Source organism: Drosophila melanogaster, chromosome X (assembly GCF_000001215.4).
Source record: "Drosophila melanogaster chromosome X".
Taxonomy (NCBI): Eukaryota; Metazoa; Arthropoda; class Insecta; order Diptera; family Drosophilidae; genus Drosophila; species Drosophila melanogaster.
In genome coordinates this window covers 18,583,768-18,589,766 of record NC_004354.4, presented here as the reverse complement: position 1 = coordinate 18,589,766, position 5,999 = coordinate 18,583,768, and the positions used below count along the sequence as shown (strand labels likewise).

General features: G+C 44.9%; 1 long non-coding RNA gene across 1 annotated transcript; it reads left to right on the top strand.

Moving 5' to 3' along the window:
* Positions 1–2,547: 2,547 nt before the first annotated feature.
* lncRNA:CR43492 (long non-coding RNA:CR43492) lies at positions 2,548–3,544 on the top strand. Its single transcript, NR_047833.2, has 2 exons — positions 2,548–2,904; positions 2,970–3,544. It is a non-coding gene; the product is annotated as a long non-coding RNA:CR43492 (long non-coding RNA).
* The last annotated feature ends 2,455 nt before the right edge of the window (positions 3,545–5,999 follow it).

The window sequence follows — 5,999 nt, the reverse complement described above, 5'->3', positions numbered from 1 at the left end:
AAAAGCTATTATGAGCCCGGAGGATAAGCGGCGGCACAGGAAAAGAAATCCAGTTCGACACGCCCACGCATCCCACGTGCCATTTGGCCATATTAAGCGAATTAGAAGGAGCAGCTGGGGGGGAGATGCACGTCTCCTGGCATACTGGTCTCCTGGAGGAGATAAAAGAACTTGGAACAGAAAGATAGACTTCATAATTCGACTTTATAGCCGCTAATGGCAAATTAGGCGACACATTTCTCCCATTCCTATTGTTATGCCGGAAATTGAAAGTACGGAAGGGACTCTCTTGTATCGGAAAGTTACATAAATGATAAATAAATCATAAACTTAAAAAATTATGGGAAAAAACTTAAAAAATATTTAAATCTTTGAAGATTAAGAAGAATAAGAAGAATATGAGAGGCATGAAAAGGATTAAACTTTAGACTTAACTTAACTTTTCGATTCAAAATTACCTTCTTTATAATAAAACGATAATATTTAGCACTGAGTTTTGTTTAATATGTTTTGAACATAAATATGACCATCTCGTGCGTTCCTGCTATTGAGAACTTATGAAGTAAGCAAGCGGAAACCGAATGAAAATGGAATGGCTGTCCTGTGGGTGGGAAATAGATTTATTATTCCTCCTGGGAGGAAATGCAGAGGGAATGCCCAAAATCAGGTGTTATGACCTGCCCTCGCATTTATGGTCGATTCCTTTGTTTTATCTCGGCTGGGAAATTCTTTTGACTTGCGAAATGTGCGCATGAATAAAATTAAGTTGATGGCGTTGCCGTTTCCATTTCCATTTCCGTTTCCTGCCGGAGTGGGGGCTGGTGAAGATGGAGGTGGGGGTGAAGGTGTGCCAGGAATCGGGAATTGGGAGTGGGAGATTTTGGAGACGGGGCACTCGAGGCAACTCGAATTCTGGCGAGGCTGAAGTGCGCATGAAAAGCCACTCGAATGCCGTAAGAATCATTAAAAATCGTTTGTTTTTCTGTTTGCGCTCGCGAGTGGATTTTGTGGTAATCAAAATAACAACAAAAGCGGCGACACAAGTGCCAAGAAACGACAGAAACAAAAAACCGGGAAAAATAAAGAAAGTGGCATAAACAAAGGCCGAAATGAATTAGACAACTTAATTATAAATGAACTGGCAGCGAAGCCGGCCAGACAAAGGATTTTCCACTCATTGTTGTTCGCCGAGCTGCCGAAAAATCCACAAAATTCTGTTTACCCACTCATTAGGCGGGCAGCCCCAACTGCTCCAGTGGCTCCATCGGGAACTCCATCTCCAGATCCGGTTCCATGGGACGCTGAGACGCTGCCAAGAACAACAACGGAATTAACAAGTTAAACAGTCAACGAGCTGACTTCGCAATGACGAATGCCAAATTGAATGCAATTACCAAATGGCACTGGATTGGGGCAAAGGCACAGGCAATTGCAGGACAGGATTGGGCTAGAGATTGGCCGTGGGTATGGCACTGGCAGGGGGAGGAGGAGGCGGGCACAGGAAGCCAAGGCCTTTGTCTTTAATTGAGTTACTTCGATTGCTTTTCCACAGCCGGAAAATGCATTAAGAAGGCACGAAACTGGCTGGCATCTTCAAAAGGTTAAGAAAAAAGCAAAGTCCAATCCATTCAACTACAGTTTGCAAAAAATAAGTCCACAAGTTGGCCAATTGCAAGGATACAACGGTATTCAGCTTATCTAGTTTTTTTTTATAGTATTGTTGATCTTATCCCAAAATCACTTTAAAATTGATTATAGCTTGGAATCAGGATATTGTTATAAAACGAAAAAATCATCCAGAAAATTGACTATTAGGGTTTCATGTATGTGATTTTGATGTGAATTTGATTAGGTGGATAAAATGAATGTGTTTCTAGGCTAAAAGTTAAAGGACTCTAAAAACAAGTTCGATTTATAAACTGGATTTCTGGATTTTCTACTTTAAACTACAATTGTATGGTACTCATTGGCAATAAAAAAGTGTAGCTTGAATGAAATAAAAGTTAGCAGCTTAATGGAGAAAAAACAGAATGTGTTTTTCCAGCAAAACGTTGATATTAGCGACATAGGGAGCAATGAACCAGGACTCTATGTTCATGTAATAAATGGAGAGGCTGCGTGTACATAGTGTGCTATATATACAAATACATATACATATGTATCCATGTACATGGCCAATGTCATTCGATACCCAGTGTTTATGGGGCGGCACCGCCAGCTGGCCACGCCCACGCACATTAAAAATCCCTCCGCAAATGGGAGGAGCCACGGCCAGAGCGAGAGGCACTTGGCGCAGGAGCGAGAGAGCAGGATCCGCAGAGCGAGAGGTAAAGAATGAGAGGCAAAGAGAGTGAGAGAAAGAGAGAGAGAAAAATGGCTGGAAACTATACAAGTTGCATTTTTATTTGCGATAGCGAAAAGGGGGGGGGGGATTTTCAAAACGCTATGTCTCCAGAATGGGGGAAACACAAAAGGACAAAAGGAAGCAAGGACGAAAGTCAGTTGGCAAGTTTTGTTTGCTCAAATCTTGTACTCCCCTGCATGTGGCACACAAAGGAATCAAGCAAATAAACACATCACTCAGCAGGATAAACCGGAGGAGTAAACTTGAATCGAGTGGAGTGGAGTGGAGTGGTGTGCGGAGCGGAGTGTTTGTCACTTTGGCGACATGTGTGACGGCGACGATGAGCCAGGACTGCAGGGCTCCAGGACATTGAGGCTCATCTTCGTCTTCGGGCCGGGGAATCCTTGCTGGATTGTTTCTGGCGCAGACAGCAGGCCTACTACAAGTGGACGAACCTGCCTGTGAAGTGGGTTAGATGGGTGGTCCTTCTGTGGTGCCTTGGTCCTTTGCCTTTGCTGCTCCTCGCAAGGCGCAACACGTTGCTCGAAAGACGCTGCCAGGTGCCTGGCTTTTGCCAAAGGTCCTTTGGCCATCGGTAGTAAATTACTTTTTGTTTATCAAGCAGGCATCACACACAGCGCACACACACTCTGAGATTTGCATAAGGATGTGCTTATGATGTGCTCGGATTATGGCGCAATGGACTGGAGCCTGCCGACCGTAGACGTAGACACCGAAGTCTGGAGACTGGAAGGGCTATCTAGACATCTACATAATATTAAGACAAAGCTCGTTGAGCCGTAAGACGATTTAATCGAGCTGAAATAATGGACTAAGGCACCGAAACAGACACGCACACACACGGCATTTTCATGAACTTGTTGAGGGCGATGGAGTGAGTCACCGACTTGGACCGAGATTGGTGGCCACCCACCGCGTGCAGCCATCATCCAGCTCAAGGACATGCAATGAACCGAACTTGATGCCCCTATCGAATTTATGGCTTATCTGATTTCCAACAATTAAAAACAGCACAGGACTCGGCCCTGCCTAACCCATTCCCTCACCCATACCCAATTCCATACCCAATCCCATTCCAAGTCCTGGAGCCACTCCTACGCCCATTGAGCTTGTTTCGCTTGGCAGCGCTTTAATGCAATCAAAACATTTATAAAGCTTTAGACGCCGCGCGGCAAAGACAAAAATGCGGTGGTTGTTGTTTTAATTAGATTTCCAAGGCTCAGAGCTCCTGGCAGGACGACTGTCTAAATTGCCACAGCTGTAAGGGGTTAACCCGCCAACCCTTAATCGCTGCGCAGCGATGCGAACCCGCGATACCTTTTCACCTCTGCCCAGGTGCTGATAAATATATATATATATAGCTGATATACCCAGCAATTGCAGGGTATGCAAAGTAGGAATAATCTGCCGACGGCAATCTCGGCGCTCAAGAGCGGAGCCGCTTAAATTAATGAAGAAATAAAGACGCACGAGATTTACGCGCTTAGGTGAGTCAGGAGGCAGGGGGGGGGGGGGGGGGTGGCAGGATAAAGGCTTCATCCTGACGGAAATGTGCAGGGCGAGATGCCGGCGAGATTCGTGAAATGCCGCACAATGGCTCCCAGGGGCACGATAAAAATCGAATTAATAAGAGTTCAGCATAAATGGGCCTGGAAATGTCAGCCAGCCCAGCTGAGGGAACATCTCTGGCTGGCATTTGTATACATTATTATTTTCATTGCGATTTGCCAGAGATTTGAGTGCGACATTGGCAGTGTAATTAGCTCAAAGGGTTGTCTTCGCCCCCTCGCATACTCCATTCGCCTGTGTTGTTGGCTAACCCAAAGGATGACAAAGGACACGCACTTGCAGCGACCACTTGAATGGCCGTTGATGCAGCAGGGCTTAATTAATGCATTACGAGTGGCAGTGACAATTCCGGGTGTCCATCAGGTGCCACAGGTGTTTCGACTAATAACCAAGGACAACGTTTAAGCCAATGAACACAAATCACCACACACACATACATACATACATACATACACACATATGCATTTAGTCCAACACCACACACAAGCATGTGCGTACGTACGTGTAAGTAAATTATGACAAATGTCCTTGACAGCCGAGGTGGACAGTTGCCGTAACCCTTTACGCCCGCCCCGGCCACACCAATTGGGATGCGTTGGAATGGGTGCGGACACATTTTGTGGCAGCTGTAACTAACAACAACATGCACACAACAAATTACCCATTTAACACAACAACAACAACAACAACAACAACAACAACAGGCAGAGCGGGGCTACAGAGCAAAGGACACTAGGCAATGTCCTAACTTTTCACAAAACTCAGGAGTAATGGCCATAATAATAACAGTACTTGGGTTGGTATACGGGGCTGTTCTCCTGAAGATCTTCTTTTCTTAGCAAGCGTAGGAGATACATTTTCAAAGTTTGGTAGTATGTATATTCCCGGATTGGATAATTGGTGTGATATACATATGAGAAAATAAATAAGTACATATTATTTATGTATTTTACCCATACTCTAACATTTTGTGTATTTGAAGAACCAACCATTTATCTATAAAACTGTAAATCAACGGTAGAGACGCCTTTCAGGACTTAATTCTGAAACACTTCCTTTTTTGTTAAGTGAACAACTTATAGCAGAAGAGTATTCCATCGTCGAGTTGAAACATTTTGATGTTAACAAGAGCCAGCTTCAGTTTCCTAACCTTCTGCCGTCTCCGTGTAATTATTCAATTCAATTAATTCCGCTTACGCCTTTCGGGCCAATCCTGCAGCTCCGGCTGCCACCGTCCGAGATTGTGTCCATCCTCGGCTGGCCATTTCCGCTTCCGATTGTGTCCTGCGTCAGTTTATCTCGCCGGAATGCGAGTGTGTGTGTGGGGGGGGCTTCGGGCTTCAGCTTTTTTTGGGTCAGGCTGGATGTCGAGCTCGAGTGGGGCAGCCTCCGGGCAGCCAGCGGCCATCCTCCGGGATAAGGAGCAACAATTTCAACTATCCGGAGCCCGGCCGAAGGTCCTGCCATGTCCTGCCAGCTTGGCCGGATGATAGGCCTTGTGTGGAGAGGCATTCCTTGCATAGTTCGGCTTTTGTTTTGCGGCCCCAATGCGAAATCCTTTTGATACCAGCAAATGGGCAGGGCAAACAAACAAATTTCATTTATTTTTTAATAAAGTTATATTTGTTGTTAGCATTAATCCTGTTCCCTGTTCAGGATTGCTTTGTGCCTTTCAGCTTCAGTTTCTGTCTCCATTTCGGTTTGTATGCCAATGTTGGTGTTCGTGTTTGTGCTTGTGCTTGTGTTTGTGTTTGTCCATGTCCAACAATGGTCGCTTCCGTTTCCGCTGGCCCGAAAAAAAATATTCCAAATTGCTTCGAAAATGGCAAATAGCAACATAGCAAATGGCCACAGAAAACAAAGGCTGGCCAAAGCGAGGAAAAACGAAACGGAAACTGCAAATAGAATTTTCGTGCAAAACTTTTTCCAGTTTTGCGGCAGTCATGAGATATGCTTGATATGCCTGCGTACGTGTGTGTCCTTCCTTCCGTCCTTCGGTGTGCGTATCCTTATCACTTCCGTCATAAATTTCATTTTGCTTTTATTTTTCTATTAAAAACTAAGT